The sequence below is a fragment of the Ambystoma mexicanum genome, chromosome 8, assembly GCF_040938575.1.
Source record: "Ambystoma mexicanum isolate Mex_15411 chromosome 8, UKY_AmexF1_1, whole genome shotgun sequence".
In the NCBI taxonomy this organism is placed as follows: Eukaryota; Metazoa; Chordata; class Amphibia; order Caudata; family Ambystomatidae; genus Ambystoma; species Ambystoma mexicanum.
In genome coordinates this window covers 1,649,810,498-1,649,825,614 of record NC_090929.1, presented here as the reverse complement: position 1 = coordinate 1,649,825,614, position 15,117 = coordinate 1,649,810,498, and the positions used below count along the sequence as shown (strand labels likewise).

Here is a 15,117-nt window from a genome sequence, read left to right as displayed (position 1 = left end):
AGTGAGAGGATCCTGTATCTCAGAATGAGGCATGCACTGCTCCGAGAGTGAGAGGATCCTGTATCTCAGAATGAGGCATGCACTCCTCCCAGAGTGAGAGGATCCCGGATCTCAGAATGAGGCATGCACTGCTCCGAGATTGAGAGGATCCCGTATCTCAGAATGAGGCATGCACTGCTCTGAGAGGGGGAGGATCCTGTATCTCAGAATGAGGCATGCACTGCTTCCAGAGTGAGAGAATCCCATATCTCAGAATGAGGCATGCACTGCTCCCAGAGTGAAAGGATCCTGTATCTCAGAATTAGGCATGCAGTACTCCCAGAGCAGGAGAATCCTTGTCTCAGAATTAAGCATGCACTTCTCCCAGAGTGAGAGAATTCTGTGTCTCAGAATTAGGCATGCACTGCTCCCAGAGTGAGAGCACTGCTCCCAGAGTGAGAGAATCCTGTATCTCAGAATTAGGCATGCACTGCTCCTTGAGTGATTGAATCATGTATCTCAGAATTAGACATGCACTGCTCCTAGAGTGAGCAGATCCTGTATCTCAGAATTAGGCATGCACTGCTCCCAGAGTGAGAGAATCCTGTATCTCAGAATGAGGCATACACTGCTCCTAGAGTGAGCAGATCCTGTATCTCAGAATCAGAAATGCACTGCTCCCAGAGTGAGAGGATCCCGTATCTCAGAATGAGGCATGCACTGCTCACAGAGTGAGAGGATCCTATTTCTCAGAATTAGGCATGCACTGCTCCGAGAGTGAGAGGATCCTGTATCTCAGAATGAGGTATGCACTGCTCCTAGAGTGAGCGGATCCTGTATCTCAGAATCAGAAATGCACTGCTCCCAGAGTGAGAGGATCCCGTATCGCAGAATGAGGCATGCACTGCTCCCAGGGTGAGATAATCACGTATCTCAGAATTAGGCATGCACTACTCCTAAAGTGGGAAAATCCTTATCTCAGAATTAAGCATGCACTGCTCCCACAGTGAGAGAATCCTGTGTCTCAGAACTAGGCATGCACTGCTCCCAGGGTGAGATAATGCTGTATCTCAGAATTAGGCATGCACTGCTCCCAGAGTGAGAGAATCCTGTATCTCAGAATTAGGCATGCACTGCTCCCAGGATGAAATAATCCTGTATCTCAGAATTAGGTATGCACTGCTCCCAGAGTGAGAGAATCCATATCTCAGAATTAGGCATGCACTGCTCCCAGAGTGAGAGAATCCATATCTCAGAATTAGGCATGCACTGCTCCCAGAGTGAGAGAATCATGTATTTTAGAATTAGGCATGGACTACTCCAAGAGTGAGAGAATCCTGTATATCAGAACTAGGCATGTACTGCTCCAAGAGTGAGAGAATCCTGTATCTCAGAATCCGGTACCTCAGAATTAGGCATGAACTGCTCCCAGAGTGAGAGGATCCTGTATATCAGAATAAGGCATGCACTGTTCCCAGAGTGAGAGGATTCTGTATCTCAGAATGAGGCATGCACTGCTCCCAGAGTGAGAGAATCCTGTAAATCAGAATTAGGCATGCACTGCTCCGAGAGTTAGAGAATCCTTTATCTCAGAATGAGGCATGCACTGCTTGCAGAGTGAGAGAATTCTGTGTCTCAGAATGCGGCATGCACTGCTCCTAGACTGAGAGAATCCTGTATCTCAGAATTAGGCATGCACTGCTCCCAGAGTGAGAGGATCCTGTATCTCAGAATTAGGCATGCGCTACTCCCAGAGTGGGAGAATCCTTGTCTCAGAATTAAGCATGAACTGCTCCCAGAGTGAGAGAATCCTGTGTCTCAGAATTAGGCATGCAGTGCTCCCAGGGTGAGATTATGCTGTATCTCAATATTAGGCATGCACTGCTCCCAGAGTGCGAGAATCCTTATCTCAGAATTAGGCATGCACTGCTCCCAGAGTGAGAGGATGCTGTATCTCAGAATGAGGCATGCACTGCTCCCAGAGTGAGAGCACTGCTCCCAGAGTGAGAGAATCCTGTATCTCAGAATTAGGCATGCACTGCTCCTTGGGTGAGAGAATCCAGTATCTCAGAATTAGGCATGTACTGATCCAGAGTGAGAGAATCCTGTATCTCCGAATCCTGTTTCTCAGAATTAGGCATGCACTGCTCCCAGAGTGAGAGGATCCTGTATCTCAGAATGAGGCATGCACTGCTCCCAGAGTGAGAGGATCCTGTATCTCAGAATGAGGCATGCACTGCTCCCAGAGTGAGAGAATCCTGTAAATAAGAATTAGGCATGCACTGCTCAGAGATTGAAAGAATCCTGTATCTCAGAATTAGGCATGCACTGCTCCCAGAGTGAGAGGATGCTGTATCTCAGAATGAGGCATGCACTGCTCCCAGAGTGAGAGCACTGCTCCCAGAGTGAGAGAATCCTGTATCTCAGAATTAGGCATGCACTGCTCCTTGGGTGAGAGAATCCAGTATCTCAGAATTAGGCATGTACTGATCCAGAGTGAGAGAATCCTGAATCTCCGAATCCTGTTTCTCAGAATTAGGCATGCACTGCTCCCAGAGTGAGAGGATCCTGTATCTCAGAATGAGGCATGCACTGCTCCCAGAGTGAGAGGATCCTGTATCTCAGAATGAGGCATGCACTGCTCCCAGAGTGAGAGAATCCTGTAAATAAGAATTAGGCATGCACTGCTCAGAGATTGAAAGAATCCTGTATCTCAGAATGAGGCATGCACTGCTCACAGAGTGAGAGAATCCTGTATCTCAGAATGTGGCATGCACTGCTCACAGAGTGAGAGCATTCTGTATCTCAGAATTAGGCATGCACTGCTCCCAGAGTGAGAGAATCCTGAATCTCAGAATTAGGTGTGCACTGCTCCCAGAGTGAGAGATTCCTGTATCTCAGAATAAGGCATGCACTGCTCCCAGAGTGAGAGGATCCTGTATCTCAGAATGAGGCATGCACTGCTCCCAAAGTGAGAGAATCATGTATCTCAGAATTAGGTGTGCGCTGCTCCCAGAGTGAGAGGATCCTGTATATCAGAATAAGGCATGCGCTGCTCCCAGAGTGAGAGGATCCTGTATCTCAGAATGAGGCATGCACTGCTCCCAGGGTGAGAGAATCCTGTATCTCAGAATGAGGCATGCACTGCTCCCAGAGTGAGAGGATCCTGTATCTCAGAATGAGGCATGCACTGCTCCCAGAGTGAGAGGATCCTGTATCTCAGAATGAGGCATGCACTGCTCCCAGAGTGAGAGGATCCTGTATCTTAGAATGAGGCATGCACTGCTCCCAGGGTGAGAGAATCCTGTATCTCAGAATGAGGCATGCACTGCTCCCAGAGTGAGAGGATCCTGTATCTCAGAATGAGGCATTCACTGCTCCCAGAGTGAGAGGATCCTGTATCTCAGAATGAGGCAAGCACTGCTCCCAGAGTGAGAGGATCCTGTATCTCAGAATGAGGCATGCACTGCTTCCAGAGTGAGAGAATCCTGTATCTCAGAATGAGGCATGCACTGCTCCGAGAGTGAGAGGATCCTGTATCTCAGAATGAGGCATGCACTGCTCCGAGAGTGAGAGGATCCTGTATCTCAGAATGAGGCATGCACTGCTCCCAGAGTGAGAGGATCCCGTATCTCAGAATGAGGCATGCACTGCTCCGAGATTGAGAGGGTCCCGTTTCTCAGAATGAGGCATGCACTGCTCTGAGAGGGGGAGGATCCTGTATCTCAGAATGAGGCATGCACTGCTTCCAGAGTGAGAGAATCCCATATCTCAGAATGAGGCATGCACTGCTCCCAGAGTGAGAGGATCCCGTATCTCAGAATGAGGCATGCACTGCTCCCAGAGGGAGAGAATCCTGTATCTCAGAATGAGGCATGCACTGCTCCGAGAGTGAGAGGATCCTGTACCTCAGAACGAGGCATGCACTGCTCCTAGAGTGAGAGGATCCTGTATCTCAGAATGAGGCATGCACTGCTCCGAGAGTGAGAGGATCCCGTATCTCAGAATGAGGCATGCACTGCTTCCAGAGTGAGAGAATCCCGTATCTCAGAATGAGGCATGCACTGCTCCCAGAATGAGAGGGTCCCGTATCTCAGAATGAGGCATGCACTGCTCCGAGAGTGAGAGGATCCTGTATCTCAGAATTAGGCATGCACTGCTCCCAGAGTGAGAGGAACTTGTCTCTTAGAATTAGGCATGCACTGCTCCCAGGGTGAGAGAATCCTGTATCTCAGAATGAGGCATGCATTGCTCCCAGAGTGACAGGATCCTGTATCTCAGAATGAGGCATGCACTGCTCCCAGCGTGAGATGATCCTGTCTCTCAGAATGAGCCATGCACTGCTCCCAAAGTGAGAGAATCATGTATCTCAGAATTAGGTGTGCCCTGTTCCCAGAGTGAGAGAATCCTGTATCTCAGAATTAGGAATGCACTGCTCCCAGAGTGAGAGGATCCTGTATCTCAGAATGAGGCATGCACTGCTCCTAGAGTGAGAGGATCCTGTATCTCAGAATGAGGCATGCACTGCTCCGAGAGTGAGAGGATCCTGTATCTCAGAATGAGGCATGCACTTCTCCCAGAGTGAGAGGATCCCGGATCTCAGAATGAGGCATGCACTGCTCCGAGATTGAGAGGATCCCGTATCTCAGAATGAGGCATGCACTGCTCTGAGAAGGGGAGGATCCTGTATCTCAGAATGAGGCCTGCACTGAGGCATGCTTCCAGAGTTAGAGAATCCCGTATCTCAGAATGAGGCATGCACTGCTCCCAGAGTGAAAGGATCCTGTATCTCAGAATTAGGCATGCAGTACTCCCAGAGCAGGAGAATCCTTGTCTCAGAATTAAGCATGCACTGCTCCCAGAGTGAGAGAATCCTGTGTCTCAGAATTAGGCATGCACTGCTCCCAGAGTGAGAGCACTGCTCCCAGAGTAAGAGCACTGCTCCCAGAGTGAGAGAATCCTGTATCTCAGAATTAGGCATGCACTGCTCCTTGAGTGAGAGAATCATGTATCTCAGAATTAGGCATGCACTGCTCCCAGAGTGAGAGAATCCTGTATCTCAGAATTAGGCATGCACTGCTCCCAGAGTGAGAGAATCCTGTATCTCAGAATGAGGCATGCACTGCTCCTAGAGTGAGCAGATCCTGTATCTCAGAATCAGAAATGCACTGCTCCCAGAGTGAGAGGATCCCGTATCTCAGAATGAGGCATGCACTGCTCACAGAGTGAGAGGATCCTGTTTCTCAGAATTAGGCATGCACTGCTCCGAGAGTGAGAGGATCCTGTATCTCAGAATGAGGCATGCACTGCTCCTAGAGTAAGCGGATCCTGTATCTCAGAATCAGAAATGCACTGCTCCAAGAGTGAGAGGATCCCGTATCTCAGAATGAGGCATGCACTGCTCCCAAGGTGAGATAATCACGTATCTCAGAATTAGGCATGCACTACTCCCAGAGTGGGAAAATACTTATCTCAGAATTAAGCATGCACTGCTCCCAGAGTGAGAGAATCCTGTGTCTCAGAACTAGGCATGCACTGCTCCAAGGGTGAGATAATGCTGTATCTCAGAATTAGGCATGCACTGCTCCCAGAGTGAGATAATCCTGTATCTCAGAATTAGGCATGCACTGCTCCCAGGATGAAATAATCCTGTATCTCAGAATTAGGTATGCACTGCTCCCAGAGTGAGAGAATCCATATCTCAGAAATAGGCATGCACTGCTCCCAGAGTGAGAGAATCATGTATTTTAGAATTAGGCATGGACTACTCCAAGAGTGAGAGAATCCTGTATATCAGAACTAGGCATGTACTGCTCCCAGAGTGAGAGAATCCTGTATCTCAGAATCCGGTACCTCAGAATTAGGCATGAACTGCTCCCAGAGTGAGAGGATCCTGTATCTCAGAATCAGGCATGCACTGTTCCCAGAGTGAGAGGATTCTGTATCTCAGAATGAGGCATGCACTGCTCCCAGAGTGAGAGAATCCTGTAAATCAGAATTAGGCATGCACTGCTCCGAGAGTTAGAGAATCCTTTATCTCAGAATGAGGCATGCACTGCTTGCAGAGTGAGGGAATTCTGTGTCTCAGAATGCGGCATGCACTGCTCCTAGACTGAGAGAATCCTGTATCTCAGAATTAGGCATGCACTGCTCCCAGAGTGAGAGGATCCTGTATCTCAGAATTCGGCATGCGCTACTCCCAGAGTGGGAGAATCCTTGTCTCAGAATTAAGCATGAACTGCTCCCAGAGTGAGAGAATCCTGTGTCTCAGAATTAGGCATGCACTGCTCCCAGGGTGAGATTATGCTGTATCTCAGTATTAGGCATGCACTGCTCCCAGAGTGAGAGAATCCTTATCTCAGAATTAGGCATGCACTGCTCCCAGAGTGAGAGGATGCTGTATCTCAGAATGAGGCATGCACTGCTCCCAGAGTGAGAGCACTGCTCCCAGAGTGAGAGAATCCTGTATCTCAGAATTAGGCATGCACTGCTCCTTGGGTGAGAGAATCCAGTATCTCAGAATTAGGCATGCACTGCTCCCAGAGTGAGAGGATCCTGTATCTCAGAATGAGGCATGCACTGCTCCCAGAGTGAGAGGATCCTGTATCTCAGAATGAGGCATGCACTGCTCCCAGAGTGAGAGAATCCTGTATCTCAGAATGAGGCATGCACTGCTCACAGAGTGAGAGAATCCTGTATCTCAGAATGTGGCATGCACTGCTCACAGAGTGAGAGCATCCTGTATCTCAGAATTAGGCATGCACTGCTCCCAGAGTGAGAGAATCCTGAATCTCAGAATTAGGCATGCACTGCTCCCAGAGTGAGAGGACCCTGTAACTCAGAATTAGGCATGCACTGCTCCTAGGGTGAGAGGATCCTGTATCTCAGAATTAGACATGCACTGCTCCCAAAGTGAGAGAATCCTGTGTCTCAGAATTAGGCATGCACTGCTCCCAGAGTGAGAGAATCATGTATCTCAGAATTAGGCATGCACTGCTCCCAGAGTGAGAGAATCATGTATCTCAGAATTAGGCATGCACTGCTCCCAGAGTGAGAGAATCATGTATCTCAGAATTAGGCATGCACTGTTCCCAGAGTGAGAGAATCAAGTATCTCAGAATTAGGAATGCACTGCTCCCAGAGTGAGAGAATCCTGTATCTCAGAATAAGGCATGCACTGCTCCCAGAGTGAGAGGATCCTGTATCTCGGAATTAGGCATGCACTGCTCCCAGAGTGAGAGGATCTTGTCTCTTAGAATTAGGCATGCACTGCTCCCAGGGTGAGAGAATCCTGTATCTCAGAATGAGGCATGCACTGCTCCCAGAGTGAGAGGATCCTGCATCTCAGAATGAGGCATGCACTGCTCCCAGAGTGACAGGTTCCTGTATCTCAGAATGAGGCATGCACTGCTCCCAGCGTGAGACGATCCTGTCTCTCAGAATGAGCCATGCACTGCTCCCAAAGTGAGAGAATCGTGTATCTCAGAATTAGGTGTGCACTGCTCCCAGAGTGAGAGATTCCTGTATCTCAGAATAAGGCATGCACTGCTCCCAGAGTGAGAGGATCCTGTATCTCAGAATGAGGCATGCACTGCTCCCAAAGTGAGAGAATCATGTATCTCAGAATTAGGTGTGCACTGCTCCCAGAGTGAGAGGATCCTGTATCTCAGAATAAGGCATGCACTGCTCCCAGAGTGAGAGGATCCTGTACCTCAGAATGAGGCATGCACTGCTCCCAGAGTGAGAGGATCCTGTATCTCAGAATGAGGCATGCACTGCTCCCAGAGTGAGAGGATCCTGTATCTCAGAATGAGGCATGCACTGCTTCCAGAGTGAGAGAATCCTGTATCTCAGAATGAGGCATGCACTGCTCCGAGAGTGAGAGGATCCTGTATCTCAGAATGAGGCATGCACTGCTCCGAGAGTTAGGGAATCCTGTATCTCAGAATAAGACATGCACTGCTCCCAGAGTGAGAGGATCCTGTATCTCAGAATGAGGCATGCACTGCTCCCAGGGTGAGAGAATCCTGTATCTCAGAATGAGGCATGCACTGCTCCCAGAGCGAGAGGATCCTGTATCTCAGAATGAGGCATGCACTGCTCCCAGAGTGAGAGGATCCTGTATCTCAGAATGAGGCATGCACTGCTCCCAGAGTGAGAGGATCCTGTATCTCAGAATGAGGCATGCACTGCTCCCAGGGTGAGAGAATCCTGTATCTCAGAATGAGGCATGCACTGCTCCCAGAGTGAGAGGATCCTGTACCTCAGAATGAGGCATGCACTGCTCCCAGAGTGAGAGGATCCTGTATCTCAGAATGAGGCATGCACTGCTCCCAGAGTGAGAGGATCCTGTATCTCAGAATGAGGCATGCACTGCTTCCAGAGTGAGAGAATCCTGTATCTCAGAATGAGGCATGCACTGCTCCGAGAGTGAGAGGATCCTGTATCTCAGAATGAGGCATGCACTGCTCCGAGAGTGAGGGGATCCTGTATCTCAGAATGAGGCATGCACTGCTCCCAGAGTGAGAGGATCCCGTATCTCAGAATGAGGCATGCACTGCTCCGAGATTGAGAGGATCCCGTATCTCCAAATGAGGCATGCACTGCTCTGAGAGGGGGAGGATCCTGTATCTCAGAATGAGGCATGCACTGCTTCCAGAGTGAGAGAATCCCGTATCTCAGAATGAGGCATGCACTGCTCCCAGAGTGAGAGGATCCCGTTTCTCAGAATGAGGCATGCACTGCTCCCAGAGTGAGAGAATCCTGTATCTCAGAATGAGGCATGCACTGCTCTGAGAGTGAGAGGATCCTGTATCTCAGAATGAGGCATGCACTTCTCCTAGAGTGAGAGGATCCTGTTTCTCAGAATGAGGCATGCACTGCTCCTAGAATGAGCGGATCCTGTATCTCAGAATCAGAAATGCACTGCTCCCAGAGTGAGAGGATCCCGTATCTCAGAATGAGGCATGCACTGCTCACAGAGTGAGAGGATCCTGTTTCTCAGAATTAGGCATGCACTGCTCCGAGAGTGAGAGGATCCTGTATCTCAGAATGAGGCATGCACTGCTCGCAGGGTGAGAGAATCCTGTATCTCAGAATGTGGCATGCACTGCTCCTACAGTGAAAGAATCCTGTATCTCAGAATTAGGCATGCACTGCTCCCATAGTGAGACAATTCTTTATCTCAGAATGAGGCATGCACTGCTCCCCGAGTGAGAGAATCCTGTATCTCAGAATGAGGCATGCACTGCTCCCAGAGTGAGCGAATCCTGTATCTCAGAATCAGGCATGCACTGCTCCTAGAGTGAGAGGATCCTGTATCTCAAAATGAGGCATGCACTGCTCCCAGAGTGAGAGGATCCTGTATCTCAGAATGAGGCATGCACTGCTCCTAGAGTGAGCGAATCCTGTATCTCAGAATCAGGCATGCACTGCTCCTAGAGTGAGCGAATCCTGTATCTCAGAATCAGGCATACACTGCTCCCAGAGTGAGTGAATCCTGTATCTCAGAATCAGGCATGCACTGCTCAGAGAGTGAGAGGATCCTGTATCTCAGAATGAGGCATGCACTGCTCCTAGAGTGAGCGAATCCTGTATCTCAGAATCAGGCATGCACTGCTCCTAGAGTGAGAGGATCCTGTATCTCAGAATGAGGCATGCCCTGCTCCCAGAGTGAGAGGATCCCGTATCTCAGAATCAGGCATGCACTGCTCCTAGAGTGAGCGAATCCTGTATCTCAGAATCAGGCATGCACTGCTCCCAGAGTGAGAGAATCCTGTATCTCAGAATCAGGCATGCACTGCTCCCAGAGTAAGAGAATCCTGTATCTCAGAATCAGGCATGCACTGCTCCCAGAGTGAGAGAATCGTGTATCCCAGAATCAGACATGCACTGCTCCGAGAGTGAGAGAATTGTGTATCTCAGAATCAGGCATGCACTGCTCCGAGAGTGAGCGAATCCTGTATCTCAGAATCAGGCATGCACTGCTCCCAGAGTGAGAGAATCCCGTATCTCAGAATGAGGCATGCACTGCTCCCAGAGTGAGTGAATCCCGTATCTCAGAATTAGGCATGCACTGCTCCCAAAGTGAGAGGATCGTGTATCTATTTCAGAATTAGGCATGCACTGCTCCCAGAGTGAGAGAATCCTGTATCTCAGAATCAGGCATGCACTGCTCCCAGAGTGAGAGAATCCTGTATCTCAGAATGAGGCATGCACTGCTCCTAGAGTGAGTGAATCCTGTATCTCAGAATCAGGCATGCCCTGCTCCCAGAGTGAGAGGATCCTGTATCTCGGAATTAGGCATGCACTGCTCCCAGAGTGAGAGGATCCTGTATCTCGGAATTAGGCATGCACTGCTCCCAGAGTGAGAGGATCCTGTATCTCGGAATTAGGAATGCACTGCTCCCAGAGTGAGCGAATCCTGTATCTCAGAATCAGGCATGCCCTGCTCCCAGAGTGAGCGAATCCTGTATCTCAGAATCAGGCACGCACTGCTCCCAGAGTGAGCGAATCCTGTATCTCAGAATCAGGCATGCACTGCTCCCAGAGTGAGCGAATCCTGTATCTCAGAATCAGGCATGCACTGCTTCCAGAGTGAGATAATCCTGTATCTCAGAATCAGGCATGCACTGCTCCCAGAGTAAGAGAATCCTGTATCTCAGAATCAGGTATGCACTGCTCCCAGAGTAAGAGAATCGTGTATCCCAGAATCAGGCATGCATTGCTCCCAGAGTGAGAGAATCGTGTATCTCAGAATCAGGCATGCACTGCTCCGAGAGTGAGCGAATCCTGTATCTCAGAATCAGGCATGCACTGCTCCCAGAGTGAGAGCATCCCGTATCTCAGAATGAGGCATGCACTGCTCCCAGAGTGAGAGGATCCTGTATCCAGAATGAGGCATGCACTGCTCCCAGAGTGAGTGAATCCCGTATCTCAGAATTAGGCATGCACTGCTCCCAAAGTGAGAGGATCGTGTATCTATCTCAGAATTAGACATGCACTGCTCCCAGAGTGAGAGAATCCTGTATCTCAGAATGAGGCATGCACTGCTCCCAGGGTGAGAGAATCCTGTATCTCGGAATTAGGCATGCACTGCTCCCAGAGTGAGAGGATCCTGTATCTCGGAATTAGGCATGCACTGCTCCCAGAGTGAGAGGATCCTGTATCTCGGAATTAGGCATGCACTGCTCCCAGAGTGAGAGGATCCTGTGTCTCGGAATTGGGCATGCACTGCTCCCAGAGTGAGAGGATCCTGTATCTCAGAATGAGGCATGCACTGCTCCCAGAGTGAGAGGATCCTGTATCTCAGAATGAGGCATGCACTGCTCCCAGAGTGAGTGAATCCCGAATCTCAGAATTAGGCATGCACTGCTCCCAAAGTGAGAGGATCGTGTATCTATCTCAGAATGAGGCATGCACTGCTCCCAGAGTGAGAGAATCCCGTATCTCAGAATGAGGCATGCACTGCTCCCCGAGTGAGAGGATCCTGTATCTCGGAATTAGGCATGCACTGCTCCCAGAGTGAGAGGATCCTGTATCTCAGAATGAGGCATGCACTGCTCCCAGAGTGAGAGGATCCTGTATCTCAGAATGAGGCATGCACTGCTCCCAGAGTGAGAGAATCCCGTATCTCAGAATGAGGCATGCACTGCTCCCCGAGTGAGAGGATCCTGTATCTCAGAATGAGGCATGCACTGCTCCCCGAGTGAGAGGATCCTGTATCTCAGAATTAGGCATGCACTGCTCCCAAAGTGAGAGGATCGTGTATCTATCTCAGAATGAGGCACGCACTGCTCCCAGAGTGAGAGGATCTAGTATCTCGGAATTAGGCATGGACTGCTCCCAGGGTGATATAATCCTGTATCTTAGAATAAGGCATGCACTGCTCCCAGAGTGAGAGGATCCCGTATCTCAGAATGAGGCATGCACTGCTCCCAGAGTGAGAGAATACCGTATCTCAGAATGAGGCATGCACTGCTCCCAGAGTGAGAGGATCCTGTTTCTCAGAATTAGGCATGCACTGCTCCCAGAATGAGCGAATCCTGTATCTCAGAATCAGGCATACCCTGCTCCCAGAGTGAGAGAATACTGCCAGAATTAGGGGAAAGGGAATTATTAATGATAGTTTGTTTATTTCAAGTGGTTCAACGACGCCATCAATGGAACTTGGATAATACTTTAGAAAACACAATATCAATAGTGACTCGACAGGGGAAAAAAACACATGCGAAACATAATGAAAAATGCACAAATTTGTTGATCAGCCTAATGGATGCTCTAGTAGGCAGCTCATGAACACCCTTTACAAAAATGTAGCTTCTAAAATGTTTTTAAAATGGGCTAATGCAGAGAAAAGTATTGTCACAAGGGATCAAAAGGGACACATTTAAAAAAAAAAACGTTAAAAAGGACAAACAATTGCGACTTTTGTAAAGGAGCACATATTGTCAGAAGTCAGTGTGTGGATGAATATTTATTTATTTATTTGTCATTTGTATAGCGCACCTAACCCGGAGGCATCTGGGCGTGGGTTATATAAGAAGGTTGGTTGTCTTAGCTACATATAGCATTAAGTTAGAGGTTGTGTTACAAATATGCAATTGCATGCAAGACAATGGGGAAAAAGGTATTACACAATTAAAATAGCAGCTGTAATCCTGCATTTTTTAAACATCCTTTTATCAACATTTTTCAGGCTTACGTAAGATGTATGTATCAGTGCTCGTTTAATGTGATATCTTCTTAGCCAGACTACTTGACTTTCCGCTGAGTCAGAGTCAGTTTGACTCCAGAGACGCTTCTTTTTTCTGGATCAATGTGTTACGGGTCATTGGTGCTTGGGGAGCAGAGCCTGTGCGGTTAGGGAGAGTTGGACTGCGGTAGGGCTTGGACAGGTTCGGCCATTTTGCCAGACTATGCCATGGTCTGCAAGGTGGGCCTGCTGGCAGCTGGGGGAGGTGGGAGGGGCATATTAGCCGTCCTAATCTACTCAAGTCATTGGGACCTTTTCTGCAGCAGGCCTAGTGCATACAACACGTGATTTTGTGGCCAACCATTTGTACTCGATGGAGGCGGCAACCTTGCATCCGCAGAGCAGGCCATGCTTGTAAGGGAACACATTTGCCCAGCTGGCGCGGTAGCCATTTAATCAACTCTGGAGATTTAATATCTGAGACGATCCACCAGGATCCGAATCTGTGACCCCCAGGCTAAGCACAGATATCTGGGGGCAGGGGAATTGGCCCCCGTAGCTCTCCACTGCAGTTCAAATCGGGACATGACCATCAATCAGGCTGGCATCTCGCCCACCCTCCCGCACAGACAGACATTTCTTATAGTTAGAAGGGAGATAGGGAGAAATGAGCGCGCTTCCGCACGGATTGCCTCCTTCCCCCTTCGGCGTGCCCCACACACACATGTGCTATACCTACATGGAAGGGAGTGAAACATGTGTTACTTACAGCAGGATGCACATGTACTGCACCGGTAGTCCTTGCACCCTCTGACCGCCCCACGCATTGGCATTGGTTACACCTGCAAGGAAGAGAGGGAGGAATGGGTTGGCTTCCAGCAGGATGTACAAGGACTGCACTGTTTGTGGCTGGCAAAGACTTGGACACTCGCCATGCATTGTGAAGTCATTCTGCTGCAGGTCACATGCTAGCCACCAGCGTGCAGGACATGAGTAATGCTGTGCACAGAAGAGTGCCTCAAAATAGCAGCTCCGGCACAAACAACATGCTGACTGCGCCCCGTTCAAATGCAGGACGACTGGCGGACGCCGTGCCCTGGTGGTAGGAGGATGCAGTGACACAGGTCCAAGAGTCCCTCCTTTTTAGTTTGGGCTATTGCAGCACAAGATAGGGAGCAATGACATATGAGGAGGGCAGGGATGTTGATTCACCAAAATGCCAGGGTAGCGGAAGCAACATCACATGATGACATCACTGGAAGTGATGTCACTTGACCTTTGCCCCGGATGGAATCAGTTCCTCTTTAACCCTGGTGACATTGCAGGAAGTGGCTTGAAGACGTAAATGCATAAACATTTTAAATACCAAATACATACTGAAGCAAGCACAAATATTTTAGATACAAACCACATGTTAACAAGGATGCTGCCTTCCTATGCCATCGATGGTGTCATGATATAATAGGGTTAGACCCAATAGTATAACATAGGCCGAAGCAATATTCGTTCCACCATCGGGTTCGCTACATCTTTAAACACTAATTATGCCAAAGCATTGAGCAGTTTTGGGGAGTACTGTGACCCGATTCTTCCTGAAATTGACTCAGACAAGCTTACATTGATGGAAAGCCCAGGGAAGATGTACAACAAAATGAAAATTACAAAGTGGGGAAAGATAAACAGAGAATGTCATTGCATAAACTACAAAGGGAGAGAACCACACTTCTGAGGACATATAAGGAGATGGCGTTCTCTGTGATGAGATTCCCAGGGCCGAAATATCGTTACATTTACATGCACTTACATCTGAACTTACTAGGCTCCCTGCAAAGGTGGGATCTCATAAGAGGGATCACTTGCCAAGCAAGAAATTGTCAGCGCTGTAAAAAGCCGGGGGAGACAGAAACGCTAAAACATTGACTAATTGGCTGTAGCGCAACACTAGGGCCGAGGAAAATGTGGCTGGGAAAGTTCCTAAGGAGATTACAGGATTTAAACTGTGAAGTCATGTGGGTTAGGCTCGTGTATGGGTACTCTAGCTCAATGACTATTGCTCTAGTGAATATTTTAATAGTGATACACAAAAGGTTGGTGGAAAATGATTTTATCGATTAGTCTACCATAATGAAGCAGGGAAGGGAGTAATGTGTTGGATAGGTGGAAAAAAATAATCTTGGGGTAAGAAAGGGCAGCCCTGATAGGTACTAAGTATATGTTATGATAGTGTACTCAATTAATTAATGTCTGTAATGTTTGTTTTAATATGTTGTGTCTGAAATAATTTCCATTTGCAATGAGTTAAGAGTTGTGAAGAGTAACGTTTTTAATAAACTAAAAACACACACACACAAAATGGCCGAGGCACTGCCATAGATATGCCACTTCAGCATTGTATGGCCAATTATTTCCATATTATGCCAATTTTAGCTGCATGTTGAGTATTG

At 48.5% G+C, this 15,117-nt stretch overlaps 1 long non-coding RNA gene across 1 annotated transcript in view; it reads right to left on the bottom strand.

Annotated features, from left to right (window-relative positions):
• Nucleotides 1-13,565, bottom strand: part of LOC138473829 (uncharacterized) — a 54,733-nt gene extending 41,168 nt beyond the window's left edge. Inside the window, exon 1 of the long non-coding RNA XR_011268942.1 lies at nt 13,443-13,565. This is a non-coding gene — a long non-coding RNA (uncharacterized lncRNA). The remainder of the gene's footprint in view (nt 1-13,442) is intronic.
• Nucleotides 13,566-15,117: the final 1,552 nt, after the last annotated feature.